Here is an 18,893-nt window from a genome sequence, read left to right as displayed (position 1 = left end):
TTTAAGAAATGTCTTTGCACATTTGTCTTCTAAATTCACTGCAGTATTTTCATCTGCCAGTATTAATGAGAATGATGCCTTCATATACTAAGCTCTTAGAAAGGCTAGAAGATGTGCATACTATGGAGTAGTGGCAAGTAGAGCCTTCGGTCTTCAATTTTTGGTATTTTTAAAAACATCTTTCACTTTACTTTTCTGGGAATTTGCCCTTTTCTCTCCATGGCTCATCATTTTTGGTTTTCTTGTCTTTGTTCCTACTGTTGCTTCCCAGTTAAAATGCTCTTCCTTTTTTCTACCTGTTAGACTATCATGTATCTTTCAAAGTTCAATTAAATACCAGTTTATCAAAGAATATTTTTGATTACCCTGTCCAAAAGTAATCAGGGGCTCTTTTGTTGCATTTCATACCAAAGTGATTTCTGTTCAATTTATTTTTGCATACTAGTTTATAAATGTCCAGAAAGCAGGAACTGTCCTCTACTTATCTCTGTAAATGCCACAGCTCCTGTAATGAACTTAGGTTAGTTCATTATAGACAAAACTATTAGAGCTGCTCAAAATTAATTTCAAATATGCTTGAGTGCAGGTGTGTTTGCACACATGTATAAACATGTAGGAGAAAAGTTACAGTCTACTACAGACTTAGGACTAACCCAAAGTTGCAGTTGGTAGCATTCGTCAGAATATAAAATCGTGTGCGGGACAACTAGGAGCCCTGTTACTTAAGGTAACTTAAGGAGCAATAAAAATCAGACCCCGTAAATTCACCTGGACACAATTTTTATTTATATACAATTCTATGACAATATTATAGATTTCTACATAAAATATAGATGTTACAAGTAAGGAAAAATGGGTCACTACTGAGGAAAAAAAAAACTACTTTCAATAATATTTAGTTCTATTAAACACAGAGTGTCTAATGAAATCTTGCTTTTCAGGTAACCAAAGACATCATGTCTAATGTTTCTTTGTAATATTTCATCTGTGTGACCCCAGAGTAAAATCTCTATCTGCCAGGTGGAAGCTAGAAGACATTTTTGTGTGTGTAAAATGTTAAATTATTTTTCTGGGGGCTCTACGTTCCCAAAAACAATGGCAATGTTTAAAACCAAACACTAATTCACATCTAAGAAGAGTATATTTCATAGAGATGCAGAACAGTGCTCAAACTTTAATGTGCATAGAAAACATCAAGAAAAAGCTTCTTATGAATTACAACTTTGATGTAGTACTTCAGGGCTGCACCTGAACTCTGCTTTCTTCTTTTTAAATAAACAAAATAAATAAATTATTTAAAATATTTTATTTATTTTAAATAAATAAAGTAAATATAATTTTTAAAAAATAAAAATAAAAATCTTGATTTTTATTTCCTGATGTAAAAATTTCCTAGACAAAAAAAAATTTTTTTTTCAACCAGTAAGCCAAGAATCCTCCCATGTTACCTGAAAACAAACAGAATTTCCCAAATCATATTTGTTACTTTAAGACCATTAGGAAGACCTTCAAAAAAAAGTGTATCATGGCGATACTGTTTTTAGTAGATTCTGCTTCACATCAAGTTTGAGAAGGAGAAAGAGTGAGTTTAAAAAAAAAAAGATAAACAGTTGATTAGAAAACTTCATTGGGTAAAAAAGAACTCTTACAAAATACAAAACTGGTATTTAAGATAAACCACTGCCTCTTCACCCATCACGAAGGTCCTGTAATTCATCTGCCGTTAGCACTGAAAACCCAAAGCAGATGATGCTCTTGACTTCCACCAGTGGCACTGTGATGATTAATGTAGCTTTCTCTTTGATAATTTTGCTGTAGTCATTTCAGTATGCACAGATTCTGGAAGATTCAGATGTAATCTGTACTTCTCAGAGACCTCGATCAATAAATCATCTTCAGAAACACTAAGGTCACAGAGACATACTGAATTACTACCAGGTGATTTAACTTCTATTTCAATTTTCAGAGGTTTCTCATTCTGATCAGCCACAATCTTTAATTCATAGGCTGGTCTCTTCATCTCCACCTGGGTCTCGGTGGTGGAAATGTCTCCCGTCAGATACCTTGTTTTGCTTGAAACTTGGTCTCTTGGCAAAAAAAAGCTGAGGAAAGGGACCTGGATTGCTCACCGTACTGCTTCTGATCTGCTCAAGGGTCAGGTCTTCTCTCGTTTTCTCTCTTAAACCCATGGGGTCAGTTTGGGCTCTGGTCAGATTTTGTTTCATCCTTTGAGTGTTTCCTTTTTATTCTAAATTTAGTAATATAGTGAGAGTAATAATAATAGTAGTAATAGTAATAAGTTCATTAAGTTTTCCTCAACGCATTTCATGGCCATCCATATTAACTGATCTTTCTGTGCATGGCGCTTTTCTCCACCTGGAGAACACCAGCATTGTAGGTGACATCAACAACCATGTACAATTCTGATGTCTCAGACATATCTTCTGGTTGGCCAGTACTTAAAGGTACTGGATGAGTGGTTGACTGGGGAGCTGGGGGAATGGTTAACTGTTCTTTTCCACTGACAAAGCTTGATAAAAAAATTTTTGTTTTCTTTCATTTTCAGGATCCTGGCGTGCAGACAGAGTTAATGGTTCTAGGGCACACTGAGCTGTCTCCCCTCTTCCAGTGGCTCTTGAAGGAACTCCTTAGAGCTCTCAGGGCTGCTTCCAGCTAGATCATCTTGGAGGTTCCAGAACTGAGTTAACTTCAGTGAGCAGCCCCTTTCAGGAAGACTCCATGATTGAGGTAAATAGGCCTCTGAAGTCCCTTCTCTTGGTATCCTGATCTGAAATCTGCACGTTTACAAAGCTTCTCTGGTGATGCAACGTTGCTGGTCGAGACTGTACTTTGAGGAGCAAAGATGCAGAGTGTGGACTTGCACTTGAATCGATCATAACAAAATATTAAATTTGTTTAATGTCACTGTGTAAAAAGCATAAATACAAAAATACATGTAAAACAGAAAGAAGTAGATAAATCATGATGGACACACCACATTTTAATGTAAAGTAACTGGGAGCCCAGGAAGGCCAGACAGAGCTTTTCTATCTTCACAACTGTCATCTTAAAACACACATGCTTAACCATACTGCCCACCTCCAAGGATCCGTCATCATTTGAATTATTCCTGTCCCTCATAAGCCATGGATATCGATTTTCACAAGAACGTCTTAGGTCAGAGACAATCCTACAGGGTGCAAGGGAAGAGGGTGAGTGAGCTGTGAAAGCAACAATTAACCTCAGAGAGAAGATCTGCACTTCCTCTTTGCGCACAGTAAACAAGGACAGAAGCCTGGGCGCACAGCAAAATGAATCGTTTGGTCCCCATCAAAGGTGTACGGATCTGATTTTGTTGTAATGATATCCGATATGGTGGTCACACAAATCTTCACAATGAGTCTCATGAATTCTTTGTTGCCTTGTTAGCATAAGTTTCATATGAAAGGCTACAAACTGACATGTGTGTTCACTTCCAGTTGTCCCTCAGGATAAATATTCACTCAAAATTACTCTGTAGAGGAAAACATCAGATGCAAACATGACTCTGGACTGAAGACTTACCTTCACACAAAAGCTTTGCCCTACACAGGCTTTGAGGAGACAGCGGATGCAGTCTGTGCTTTGAACCAGGAGCAGGGTTGTGATGAGGCACCATGAGCCAGGGTGCAGCCCCTCCAGATAAACTCAGGAAGATAGGAAAGCAGCAAGTCCGTGTAAGAATGTACGAGTGCATCTGTATCAGCAATAGGGAAGGAAGACATTCCGTGGAGGTTGTCGCCGTGAGAGAAAGGGTCAGAGGCTGGTGGACAGAAGGAACATCACCGTCATACAGAGCCTTCATTGGGGAGAAATAGCAATTCGGAGGAGACGAGGAGCAACATATGGACAGCTTCACATTCTGGATTTCATCCCCTCCACAGGTACTAGTGAAAGTCTATTTGAACAGTAAGGAGAGTAGGAGATCTGTAAAGATGCAGGCTGAACTCTGAAAAACTGAATTTTATCAGAGAGGAACAATGTCAGTTGCCTGGTGGGGAACCATGGAGGTCTCCAAGCAGAGGCACGAAGGATGCTTGTGGGTTTTGTAAGAGACTCCGTCGTATGCCAAAGAGTCAGTGGGTTCAGAAGATATAGCAAGCTGCAAGGTCAGGACACTTATTTGCAATGGTCTTTTAAGGATGCCCCTTTATCTTGGTAGAAGTGGGTAGAGGAAAGGGGGCAATGCGTGCTTCTGAGGTCTTGCACATGAACCTGGTTCTCGTGAGTCCAGACCCATACTCCAACTAGTCCTGGGGACTGCCTGCCACACTAGGTGCTAATCCCAGCCCTTCCACATTCACAGAAGCCATCAGCCAACACTCTACCTGTGCTTTCTCCGTCCTGCCTGCTCAGCACCTCCATCCATCCTCTTTGTTTGGTGCCTCAATGAGCTACCTTCAGTGGCTTTAACTTTTGCCCCTCTCTTTGAGACTTCATTGCTTGGGATTGCTGATCTCTTCCCAGAGGATCTGTCACTCTTCCCAGAGTGCCTTTTGCTCGGCCCTATTGCCTCTTTCCCCCAGCTGTGTCCTGCAGGGAATGTGGAAGTTATCCAGATACCACCATGTTCTGTAGTTTATGTAAAGCCAGAGCAGTTTAGAGTAATAACTTCTTTGTCATTCTCAACATTCGGGAGTGTAAACGATCTATCTTGTAATCATCTATAATTCTATTAAAATACCAAACTATTTCCCATTTCAATCAACAACTATTCATGACTAAGACATTATGTAAATAAATACATTTATCAATAGAGCACTAATATAATTTTGTTAATTTTAAAAAGGAAAATAATTTTCATATCTTTTAAACACAACAGGTGAAGAAAATAATTTAGGCAAAACACTAATTTTGTAGTAACTCTGTTTATCATTCTTGTCTATGAAATTGTATCCTGTCACCAGGTAATGAACAGGGACGGTCACTATGAGGTTATATCTTCAGCAGACACAACTAGTTCTTATATTTTCTTGCTTTCCTAAGACACAGATTATCGCAAAAGAGAGACTGATACAGGCTGCAACACTGGCAAATTCTTCCATATATGATTGGTTTTGGTTGTTCTTACTAATTGTTATAATGGCCCCCTGCCACAAAAAAAAAAAAAGTTTAATTTCTAACCCCTAGTCCTTCAGATTGTGACCTGATTTGGAGGTAGGACCATTGCAAACATAAGATCAAGATGAGGACAATACTGGAGCAGGATGGGTCCCTAATTCAATGACTGTAGATGACCATTGTAAAGACACAGACACACAGGAGATGACACGTGAAGACAGGGAAGACTGAAGTGATGTGTCTTATCTGCAAGGCAAGGTAAGCATGGGTGTGACCAGAGGCTAGGACAGAGATTGAGGAGTTTCTCCCTCAAAAGCCTGTGAAAATACCAACCCCCACAAACAACTTGATTTTGGACTTCTAGCTTTCAGCATTGTAAGACAATATATGTCTGTTCTTTTAAGACATCTAGTTTATGGCACTTTGTTATGGCATTATAAGGAAATTAATACATGATTCAACGTAACTGATAAAAAAGGAGGTTCAATAGAGCAAAAGGGAAGTTCCATCATAGAAGCAAACCAAGCCAAGTATGCTAGCCTCTCATCCTTTATCTCAAACACACCCACACGCATGCACACACGTACACACATAGGTGTGTGTGTAGTCATTGCATCAGGGTCAATTTCTCATTCTTTTCAAATAGATAATGTTTGATTTTCACAATGTGGAACGTTGTGTATATAGCAAATGGAACTATGGACACCCTGAGAAGGAGAACTCATTCTCTGGATCAAGGAAGAAGAATATTTTAAGTCAGTGTGATGCTTGTGGGGCAAGAGAAAAGGTGAAAAAGAGAAGGGAGAATCTGCTGAGCAGAAGAAAGGGGTCCCATACGTCCTCCCGGACCCTGGACAGACCCAGTTTATGTCTGTTCTCCTAACTTAACCGTTACCTTTCCTCTTCCACTCTCAAAAACATCCCGGTTTGAGGATGAATTACCTTTTGACATTAACAACAATTTCTAGTTCTTCTTTGTACCCAAACTACTCTTATCTTTGGTAAGTCACTGAGGATTCTTTGTAACATGGGAATTGGGATATTATGTCTTTTCTCCCAAGGCCAACCATGAGATAAAAATGACATGAGAAATTGAACATGCTTTCAAAATTAGAAATATTATTCAAATGGCAGATGTTTTTATCACAATCCCAGCAAAGCATGAGCGCACAGTTACAGGAGGCTGTTTTCTGAAACTTGTGCTCTTCTTCCCCAGCTTGTACAAGTTATTACCCTTCATCTTGGTGGCCACTGCAGTATGCTCCTGACCTAACCCCTCGGCACCAGTAGTTGCCTCTGACTTGCTCTAATTAAGGAGAAAGAGAGAAGAGGCAGCTCGCGTTTATTGAAAGCCTACAGGCTTATAAGCACCAAACAAGGCACTTGACATATATTACAACAATAAATGCTGTTATTTCTTAAACTTTCATTACAAATCAGGCCCTGTGCTAAGCCGCTCGCATAGATTAGAACACTTAATGCTCATCACCCAATTTTGAAATAGTTACAATAACCCTTATTATAAATAAAGAAACAGAGGTCCACCCCAGAAAGCAGGGATATTTCTGAACATGATTTCAGATTCAAAGTGTCTGATTCCAGGAACAATTCTGTTCTTTGGAGCTAAGTAACCTTGAACAAATCACTCTGCATTCCTGTCCTCTCTACTTATCTGTCAACAGGCTTAATCATAGTAGCTCATGAATAGGGTTATTAGGAAGAGTAAATGAGTTAATGCATGTAAAGGTTTAAAAAGTGCCTCATACATAGGAAGTGTGTCAGTGACAGCCAGGGCTGCTTGCTGTCATTAATGTTGTAATTAATATCATCAACATCATCATCTTTATGTATCCAAGGGCACACAGCCAGTAGGTGACAAAAGAATATTCAAATACTCAAAGGTATTTTGAACACTGACCCGCTTATCCAGTCAACAATTATTTATTTAGTGTGTGCTATGGTGCCAAGAATAAAATGATGGGCTGGACTAGATGTTCTTCTTTATGTAGCTATTGGTTTGACTTTTGAAGCACTCACATTCTATCAAAAAAAAAAGTTTTAAGCTAATTGTTGTGATAGCTGGAAATGAAGGGTGCATATAGGAGCACATAGTAGGTGTACATCTCCCATTCTGGGAGAGTCTTGTAAGTCTGTATCTGAAAGTTGAGTCAGAAGTTAACCATACAATGGCTGGGAAAGAATGCGGATGAAGGTCTTAAAACTGGAGCCTGAATGGGGAATGGGAAGTTTTGTGTGCCTGAACGGCAGGTTTTGAGATGAGTTAGAGAAAATCCAAAAAGCAGAGACAGGAGTCAGAGGAAGAAAGTCTCACAGAGTGGTGGCTGTCAGGGGCTGGGGAAAGAGGAAATGGGAAGTTGTCTACCTGCTTTGGGGTTGCAGTTTTGTAAGGGACTTTTGAAGAAGTTTTAGAGATCAGTTACAGAACAGTGTGAATATCCTAGTCAATACAGAACTGTACACTTAAAATGGCTAGGAAGGTAAATTTTAGGTTATGTGGGTTTTTTTTTTTTTACCACAATTAAAAATAAAATAATAAAAAAGAAAGTCATATAGTTTCTTAGGGAATTGGATTTTATCTGTGTGGCTATGAGAACGGATTGATTATGAGGTTTTGAGAGAGAGAACTGAGGCAAGTGAAATCATCATAGAATTTCTAACCTCCAGAGAGACTCAGAGGACGCTGCAAAGAATAACAAGAAGCACATCTGTTTTGATAATTTTTTAATTAATAGGTGTCAAATTTTATCCTAAACAAAGAAAAATGAATTAATCATTTTCTGGCATCCAACAAATCATTTGAAACCATTTTATATATTTTGTAAATGTCCTAAACATAATACAAGAGAATGATAAAAATGAGAAAATCAATTATCTATACAAATAAGAAATATCCAGTTAAAGTGCTCTTAAACCTCTTCCTCCTCCTCCCCCAAGAATTAGTCACCAGTCAGACCTCGAGCGGTAAAAATAGCAACTCCAGTAAATTAAGTATCACTAGATGCCATCTTCCATATAATGTCCACTTATAGCCTTAAAATAGTTATTTAGTTGTCCTATTATTATTTTCTTCAGACTAAATCACTGGTTCTCTAATTATCTACTTTCAGAACATCTGGGATCCTATACAAAGTTTTCCATCCTGAAATTAAGAAAAAAAAATGGCAGGCCTTCCTGGTTCACTGGGGAGAAGAATAGTAGATGTGATTGTTTCCGTTTTAAGTTTCCTTCAAAACTATTTCTTAAGGCTCTGGGGCCTATTTCTGCATGTCTGAAACACACAACATTAATAAGAAAAGCAGCAAATAGGTATTCCTAGAAAATATATAGAATGGTTTCTGTCATTGACTTGTGTACTTGTAGTTATATGCAGAAATATAATACACATATTCTACTAGTACATTCCCTACTATTTTGTATCACTGCATTAAAACACTGATACTACACTGAATTATATAAATACCAGACTAGCAGGTGTCTGGCCACCTGGATGAGTTTCCCACCAAAGGCCAACAGGTCTACCTTACTTGATCACAAGCTGCCCCCCTCCTCTGGCACCCCATCCTAAGTATGTTACCTACCACTTTCTTCCTCCTACTTCGCACTGCATGTTTACATTGATGTGATCGTCTCAGCAATCCCATCTTCTTGGTTTGGTCTTTGAACCCTTCTGTTCTATGCCCTCCGGGAATGCTTTCCAGACAGCAAGTGCCCCCATTGTGGTGACCTCTTTGTTTCCTGTTCCCCCTTCTTTAGCCACGGTGGAAATATTATGAGCATATTAGGAGAGGGAACAGGTAGATATTGCAACACCATTAGGTCAAGCTTTATTGTATGTGTATATGCACACATACGCCCCTCACAATATCTGTAAACATCTCTGTCTGTGTATCTGTGCCTTTATTATATCTATGCATGGAAAGAGCCAGAAAGAGAGACAGAGACTTTGACATCAATATGTGATAAAGTACTCAAATGAAGGGACTGTCTCATCTAAGTTACAGTAATATAAGAAAAATCAAAAAAGGGAAAACCAAGTACGTCTGACTTTTTAAAACCAGCACCCAGAAATTACCATGATTATGTCAAAATGGGCCATTCTGTGTTGTCAAACATGTAAAGCCTAAGAGAAGTCTCATACTGAGAAGTCTCTTCCATTGGAAGAGACTTCTTCCTCATACTGAGAAGTCTCTTCCATTCCAAGAATACTCATAAGATGACCAAGATCAGTAAAATCAGTGGAAATAGTGCAAAACACCCAGGGACAGACTGGGACATATTTCAGTGGAGTTTATAATTTTTCCAGCAAAACATTCTCTGTGCTAAGGTCAACTATATGATATCAAGTCAAGCTCTTTGAACAGCTATATTTGATTAGTAATTTCCCAGCCATTGGACTGGAAGAACCAGTACAGATTATAAAGTGATTTATCTCACAACTTGGGAATAGCTTATACACGGAAGACATCTAAGCCCTGCTTTTCAAGTCAGTGCAAATTCCTGTCCTTAGTAAGTGCTCTCTAAAGCAAGCAATGTTCCTCACCCACTGAAAGAGACGTCTAGCAGATGTATCCGTCACTTCACTGAATGAGACGTAACCACTGCATGGAAATAAAATATGCAGCTAGGACTAGAATACCAGACACCCCACCACCACACTTGTAAGCCACTCAGCAGAAGGATAGTGAAATCACAACTTCCTGCATATTCCAGCTTTGTTGTGTTAATCGCAATTTATGGATTTTCACTGCACCACAAATGTTCCACAAGCCATAAATACCCATTTTCAAAATGCTGGGTATCATTAGAATATGTGCTGAATAAATACAGTCCAACAGGGTTTCTAAATTTCTCCCTAAAATATTTATTTACCGAACAGCAAAATTCCAAGGTGCTTATCTGCTTGATATACATGAAACAGGGTAGCTTTGTTATGTAAGTAATGGCATAGTAAAGTGCCATCTTATCTTGATTAGTTCCTAGAGCTTAGCACAGAAGCTTACAAACCTACTTACATAATATTTACCTATTTAGTTCCAATTATGTGTGTATGTATATAAATGTGTATGTTTCTGCCTATATATACACATACAAATGGTTACACTATTTAAGGACAGATTTTAAAATGAGAATAGGCTTAAAAATGAGGACAGATTTGAAAATGAAATTGAATGGTCTCGTGACGAGACCATTCGGTAAATAGAATTCCTATGTTTATATTCATAATAAATGAAAATAGATGCTTTGCTTGCATCATTTATAAAACCTGGTCTCACTGAATAGTCCTGAAATATCATCTTAGTTTATTTAAGCCTACTAAATTATTAACTATTTAAACTAATGAATATTACCTAGATTTTGGGGGGTTGAAGGGAATGAAATATGTAGAGCACAGCTATTATTAAGCCTTTATAAATATTTGAGGAACATATTATGTCTATGACAAATCACATCCTTTAGAGTCTCATCAACTAGCTGTTTTAAATTCCTCTTTATCTACGTCATATTAGCCTCTTTTTAAAAATAGCTATATATTAGCTGCATCTTTTTCTTTGTTCACTGTAAAAATAAAAAAAATAAAGAAGAGAACAATCATCCATAATAGCTCCATCAGAGGCCATCAAAAGTTACATATGATGATTATCTTTCATCTTCAGTTACAAAGTGCAGTAGATGTAATTGCACATAAAGATGTAGCTAGGATGAGCTTTTTGCAGTCCCACCCTTTCTACCGGGAGGGGACTGTGGCTAATGACCACCTGAGAACCTTGGTCAGTGTCACTGAGGGCAGTGTTGGTAAGATGAGTCTGTATTATCCCTAGAAATCAAGGAAATAAAATAGACACTTCTCAGAGTCGACACCAAACTAATGCAAACAATGGCTTAGCAGATGGGTTAGAAATGCTGCTTTGAAAAAGACTAAGTTGTAGATAACAATGTGCTCACCCAAACATTATCTTTTCTAAATCAAGTGAAAATCAGACATAAAGAAAATGAAGGATTAGGTCACTAAAAATTAATTTTCTTTCCAGTGAAATGGTGCTACAAGACAGGTCGAAATGCAGATCTATTAGCATTAACAGTGACAGGAGGAATACATCCTGAAATCTGCAATCAATTCATTGTCTCAAATATTGGTGGGTTAATGGTATGTATGAGACTTAAGCAGATGGATTATGGGTCAAACAGAATATTTAAGAATTGTGACCAGCCTATGAGAAGATTTATATTGGTATACATAAGACATAAGAAAAATCTCCTATTATGAACATACTGCTACTTCGTGTTAGAGCAACAAAGAGCGCTGATTCAATTTAATTCACAAGACAAACTCCATTAAAATAAACTGATGGAATGCAACTTCTAAACTGCTGATTGTCATACATTGATTTCATGGATTCAGTTCAAAACAGTCACAGAAAGGCACAAGATGTGGACTTCTGCCCCATTCTTTGTTTTAATGGGCATCTGATCCATAAAAAGAATCAATGAAAAGCTACAGAAATAAAAGCAAATTACTTTTTGCTGTCATATCACAGGAAGAGCTCAAAAGCAACTCAGAGTTACCTTTACAATTTCATTTTATATTATGGCTAAAGGAAGCAGAAAACTAACAACAGAAAGAATTAGAAATTGGGGTGGTGGGGGAAAAAGTGTAATAGAGTCAGAGGGAAAATGCAACAGGAGAGGGGCAACCATAAAGAGAGACTCAGGTACAGAAAATGATGCAGAAGTACGCCCGGTGTGCTTCTCTCACATAGAAATAAAATAAATGTCACATGCGCACAAAAACAGGGAAAAAATTTACAACATGGAAATGCACACCACATAACCCTCTAAGGTAGTTTTTCATAAGTTAGATTTACACCGTGCTTTGTGACTAGGTGCATAAATGGTTTGGGGCTTCCTGTTACTTGCCTCCAAGGTGAGATGAATGAATTCAAAGGCCGGGATTCCCTGTCCCTGCGCTATGTCCAAGTGTGGTTAGGCAGCAGAGGCAGATTCTAGCCCTGTGTTAGTGTCCTGTGGCAATAACTGGTTATTAAATGCTATTCTAGCACCCTAAATTTCTCTACAATGGTTTATAAGATTTAGTTTGGTGATCCACATCAGAATAATCTATGGTCACATATCTATGTATCAGTTAGGGGAGAAGGGCATTCCTTCTGAGAAGAAACTCACAATCACATTTATACCTTAAAGTTAGGGAGAATGTAGGAATAATCACACGCTTTCATGTAATAGTGTAAGAGTTATATGGATGCCGCTATATACATGTGTGTGTACAGTTGACCGTTGAACACCACGGGGTCCACTTACATGCGGATTTTTTAACAGTACAGCACTGTAAAAGTATTTTCCCTTCCTTATGATTTTCTCAATAACACTTTTCTCCCTATCTTAGTTTATTGTAAGAATACACTATATAATGCATATAACATACAAAATATGTGTTAATCAACTGTTCGTGTTATCGGTAAGGCTCCTGGTCAACAGTAGGCTCTTAGTAGTTAAGTTAATAGGAGGCAAATTAATATGCAGATTTTCAACTACATCGGGGATTGGAAGCCCTAGCCCCCCCAGTTGTCTGACGGCCAGCATATATATATATACATATATATATGTATATATATATATACACACACACACACACACACACGTCCCCAATAACGACATTTATAATAGACATTTTCTCTGTTTATTTGTTATCTCACCCTGCTGTAGAATATACCATAAGACACTGCTAAATCTTTACAGAGTGTTTTTCTCTTTCCATGTTTCTATGTAGGAAGAGATCCATTTAAACAATGGGGAGACCTTTATAAAGAAAGAGACATGGAGAAAGCAAGGATTCCCAGCAATCGTTACTAGGAGGTTATTCCAGCAAATACTCCTAGGGACCTACAGAGGGCAGGAGAAACAGGGAGTAAAACTGACCTGAATGCAAATCTCAGGTCATCACTTGAGTCCCAGGTCCCTGAACAAGTCATTGCACTGTTTAAAGCTCAGTTTCCATAACTGGAAGTGAAGTCCATGAAACTGCCTTCTAGGATTCATTCCAGAATAAAATTAGACATTATATCTACAGTGCTTTGAACAGTATCTGGCCTATCGTGAGCCTCAAAATATGGATCATGGTTCATTTCTAAAATTATGGTCCTGAGCTAAATACTGCACACTAGTCAAAAGTTAATTGACTACTGATTCTTGGCTTTTCTCCTGTAAAGAGAAAATAAACATATGCATCTATAACCAGAACCCCTTTGCAGGGGTAGGGATATCCTGTGAAAATACCCTAACGTGAAGGAAAACAATAATACTATACAGTAGTTTCAAAAACACTTAGGATACGAACAGAACCACTGAGACGTATTTCTTTCTACTAAGAGAGATCTCCAGAAAACATTTATTAAGAACAGGGTTGGGGGCGGAGCAAGATGGCGGAGGAGTAGGAGACCTGGATTTCGTCTGGTCTCAGGAATTCAGCTGAATAGGGATCAAACCATTGTGAACACCTACGAACTCAAGAGAAGATAGAAGAAGAGAGTAGCAACAACTCTCTGAACAGAGAAGCGACCACTTACTGGAAGGACAAAATGACAAGACAAAAAAAGTCACCTCAGCAAAAAGAACAAGAGGTAGTACCGTCTGCCAGGGACCTACTAAATACGGACATTAGTATGATGTCGGACCTAGAGTTCAGAATCATGACTTTAAAGATACTAGCTGGGCTTGAAAAAAGCGTGGAAGAGAAACCCTTTCTGGAGAAATAAAAGAACTAAAATCTAACTAAGTCGAAATCAAAAAGGCTATTAATGAGGTGCAATCAAATGGGGGCACTAACTGCTAGGCTAAATGAGGCAGAAGAGAGAATCAGCGATATAGAAGACCAAATGATGGAAAATAAAGAGGCTGAGAAAAAGAGAGAAACAACTACAGGATCACAAGGGCAGAATTCGAGAGACAAGCGATACAATAAGATGAAACAACATTAGAATAATTGGGATCCCAGAAGAAGAAGAAAGAGAGAGAGGAGCAGAAGGTATATTGGAGCAAATTATAGCAGAGAACTTCCCTAATGTGGGGAAGGAAACAGGCATCAAAATCCAGGACACACAGAGAACGCCTCTCAAAATCAATAAAAATAGGTGAACACCCCGACATCTAATAGTAAAACTTACGAGTCTAAGAGACAAAGAGAAAATCCTGAAAGCAGCTCGGGAGAAGAGATATGTAACCTACAATGGTAGAAACATTAGATTGGCAACAGACCTCTCCACAGAGACCTGGCAGGCCAGAAAGGACTGGCATGATATCTTCAGAGCACTAAACGAGAAAAATATGCAGCCAAGAATACAATATCCAGCTAGGCTGTCATTGAAAATAGAAGGAGAGAGAAAAAGCTTCCAGGATAAACGAAAACTAAAGGAATTTGCAAACACAAAAGCAGCCCTTCAAGAAATATTGAAAGGGGTCCTCTAAGCAAAGAGAGAGCCTAAAAGCAGCATAGATCAGAAAGGAACACAGACAATATACAGTAACTGTCACCTTACAGGCAATACAATGGCACTGAATTCGTATCTTTCAATAGTTAACCTGAATATAAATGGGCTAAATGCCCCACTCAAGGGCGCCTGGGTGGCTCAGTTGATTAAGCGACTGCCTTCGACTCAGGTCATGATCCTGGAGTCCTGGGATCGAGTCCCACATCGGGCTCCCTGCTCAGAAGGGAGTCTGCTTCTCCCTCTGACCCTCTTCCCTCTCGTGCTCTCTATCTCTCATTCTCTCTCTCAAATAAATAAATAAAATCTTTAAAAAATAAATAAATAAATAAATAAATGCCCCAGTCAAAAGACACAGGCTATCAGATTGGATTAAAAAACAAGACCCATCAATATGATGTCTGCAAGAGACTCATTTTAGATGCAAAGACACCCCCACATTGAAAGTGAGGGGGTGGAAAACCATTTACCATGCTAATGGACACCAAAAGAAAGCTGGGGTGGCAAGCCTTATATCAGACAAATTAGATTTTAAAACAAAGACTATAATAAGAGATGAAGAAGGACACTATATCTTACTTAAAGGGTCTATCCAACAAGAAGATCTAACAATTGTAAATATCTATGCCCCAAACATGGGAGCAGTCAATTATATAAGGCAATTAATAACAAAAGCAAAGAAACACATTTACAACAATACAATAATAGTGGGGGACTTTAAGACCCTCTGAATGAAATGGACAGATCATCTAAGCAAAAATCAACAAGGAAATAAAGACTTTAAATGAAACACTGGACCAAACGTAATTCACAGACATATTCAGAACATTCCATCCCAAAGCAACGGAATACACATTCTTCTCTAGTGCCCATGGAACATTCTCCAGAATTGATCACATCCTAGGTCACAAATCAGGTCTCCACTGATACCAAGAGATTGGGATTATTCCCTGCATATTTTCAGACCACAATGCTTTGAAACTAGAACTCAATCACAAGAGGAAAGTCGGAAAGAACTCAAATACATGGAGGCTAAAGAGCATCCTACGAAAGAATGAATGGGTCAACCAGGAAATTAAAGAAGAATTAAAAAAATTCATGGAAACCAATGAAAATGAAAACACAACTGTTCAAAATCTTTGGGATACAGCAAAGGCAGTCCTGAGAGGAAAGTATATAGCAATACAAGCCTTTCTCAAGAAACAAGAAAGGTCTCAAATACACAACTTAACTCTATACCTAAAGGAGCTAGAGAAAGTATAGCAAATAAAGCCTAAACCCAGCAGGAGAAGAGAAATAATAAAGATCAGAGCAGAAATCAATGAAATAGAAACCAAAAAAACAGTAGAACAGATCAACGAAAGTAGGAGCTGGTTCTTTGAAAGAATTCACAAGATTGAAAAACCCCTGGCCAGACTTATCAAGAAGAAAAGAGAAATGACCCAAATCAACAAAATCATGAATGAAAGAGGAGAGATCACAACCAACACCAAAGAAATACAAACAATTATAAGAACATAGTATGAGCAACTCTATGCCAGCAAATTAGATAACCTGGAAGAAATGGGTGCATTCCTAGAGACGTATCAACTACCAAAATTGAACCAGGAAAAAATAGAAAACCTGAACAGACCTATAACCACTAAGGAAATTGAAGCAGTCATCAAAAATCTCCCAACAAACAAAAGCCCAGGGCCAGATGGCTTCCCAGGGCAATTCTATCAGACATTTAAAGAAGAATTAATACCTATTCTCCTGAAACTGTTCCAAAAAATAGAAATGGAAGGAAAACTTCCAAACTCATTGTATGAGGCCACCATTACCTTGACCCCAAATCCAGGCAAAGACCCCATCAAAAAGGAGAATTAAAGACCAATACCCTTGATGAACCTGGATGCAAAAATTCTCACCAAAATTTTAGCCAATAGGATCCAACAGTACATTAAAAGGATTATTCACCATGACCAAGTGGGATTTATCCCTCGGCTGCAAGGTTGGTTCAACATCTGCAAATTATTCAACGTGATACAATACATTAACAAAAGAAGAACAAGAATCATATGATCCTCTCAATAGATGCAGAAAAAGCATTTGACAAAGTACAGCATCCTTTCTTGATCAAAACTCTTCACAGTATAGGGATAGAGTGTACCTACCTCAATATCATAAAAGCCATCTATGAAAACCCTACAGCGAATATCATCCTCAATGGGGAAAAGCTGAGTGCTTTCCCCCTAAGGTCATTAACGCGGCAGGGATGTACACTCTCACCACTGCTATTCAACATAGTATTAGAAGTCCTAGCCACAGCAATCAGACAACAAAAAGAAATCAAAGGCATCCAAATCAGCAAGAAGAAGTCAAACTCTCACTCTTTGCAGATGATATGATACTTTATGTGGAAAACCCAAAAGACTCCACCCCAAAACTGCTAGAACTCATACAGGAATTCAGTCAAGTGGCAGGATATAAAATCAATGCAAAGAAATCAGTGGCATTCCTATACACCAACAACAAGACAGAAGAGAGACAAATCAAGGAGTCGATCCCATTTACAATGGCACCCAAAACCATAAGATACCTAGGAATAAATTTAACCAAAGAGGCAAAGGATGTGTACTCAGAAAACTATACTCATGAAAGAAATTGAAGAAGACACAAAGAAATGGAAAAACGTTCCATGCTCATGGATTGGGAGAACCAATATTGTGAAGATGTCAATGCTACCTAGAGCAATCTACACATTCAATGCAATCCCCATCAAAATACCATCCACTTTTTTCAAAGAAATGGAACAAATAATCCTAAAATTTGTATGGAAACAGAAGAGACCCCGAATAGCCAGGGGAACATTGAAAAAGAAAAGAAAAGCTGGCGGCATCACAATTCCGGACTTCCAGGAGTATTACAAAGCTGTCATCATCAAGATGGTATGGTACTGGCACAAAAACAGACACATCGATAAATGGAACAGAACAGAGAGCCCAGAAATGGACCCTCAACTCTATGGTCAACTCATTTTGACAAAGCAAGAAAGAATGTCCAATGGGATAAAGAGAGTCTCTTCAACAAATGGTATTGGGAAAATTTGGCAGCGACATGCAGAAGAATGAAACTGGACCATTTCCTTACACCACACACAAAAATAGACTCCAAATGGTTGAAAGACCTAAACGTGAGACAGGAGTCCATCAAAATCCCAAAGGAGAACACAGGCAGCAACCTCTTCGACCTCAGCTGCAGCAATTTCTTCCTAGAAACATCACCAAAGGCAAGGGAAGCAAGGGCAAAAATGAACTATTGGGATTTCATCAAGATAAAAAGCTTTTGCACAGCAAAAGAAACAGTCAAAAACCAAAAGACAACCGACAGAATGGGAGAAAATATTTGCAAATGACATATCAGATAAAGGGCTAGTATCCAAAAGCTATAAAGAACTGATCAAACTCAACACCCAAAGAACAAATAATCCAATCAAGAAATGGGCAGAAGACATGAACAGACATTTTTCCAAAGAAGACATCCAAATGGCCAACAGACACATGAAAAAGTGTTCCACATTGTTCGGTATCAGGGAAATCCAAATCAAAACCTCAATTGGATACCAAGTCACACCTGTCAGAATGGCTAAAATTAACAAGTCAGGGAACGACAGATGTTGGCGGGGATGTGGAGAAAGGGGAACCCTCCTACACTGTTGGTGGGAATGCAAGCTGGTGCAACCCCTCTGGAAAACAGTATGGAGGTTCCTCAAACAGTTGAAAATAGAGCTACCATACAATCCAGCAATTGCACTACTGGGTATTTACCACAAAGATACAAATGTAGGGATCCGAAGGGGTATGTGCACCCCGATGTGTATAGCAGCAATGTCCACAATAGCCAAACTGTGGAAAGAGCCAAGATGTCCATCGACAGATGAATGGATAAAGAAGAAGTGGTATATATACACAATGGAATATTATGCAGCCATAAAAAGGAATGAGATCTTGCCATTTGCAATGACATGGATGGAACTGGAGGGTGTTATGCTGAGTGAAATAAGTCAATCAGAGAAAGACATGTATCATATGACCTCCCTGATATGAGGAATTTTTAACCTCAGGAAACAAACTGAGGATTGCTGGAGTGGTGGGGGTGGTAGGGATGGGGGGCCTGGGTGATAGATACTGGGGAGGGTATGTGCTATGGTGAGCACTGTGAATTGTGCAAGACTGTTGAATCACAGATCTGTACTTCTGAAACAAATAATGCAATATATGTTAAGAAAAA

General features: G+C 38.5%; 1 pseudogene; it reads right to left on the bottom strand.

Moving 5' to 3' along the window:
* Window positions 1–1,688: 1,688 nt before the first annotated feature.
* Window positions 1,689–2,741, bottom strand: LOC148161882 (PIH1 domain-containing protein 2 pseudogene; annotated as a pseudogene).
* Between the last annotated feature and the right edge of the window lie 16,152 nt (window positions 2,742–18,893).

The sequence above is a fragment of the Eumetopias jubatus genome, unplaced genomic scaffold (assembly GCF_037043125.1).
Source record: "Eumetopias jubatus isolate StellerSeaLion01/CBP00866 unplaced genomic scaffold, mEumJub1_p1.0 scaffold_45, whole genome shotgun sequence".
Lineage (NCBI taxonomy): Eukaryota > Metazoa > Chordata > Mammalia > Carnivora > Otariidae > Eumetopias > Eumetopias jubatus.
The sequence above is the reverse complement of the archived record's forward strand: the minus strand, read 5'-3'. Positions and strand labels throughout refer to the sequence as shown.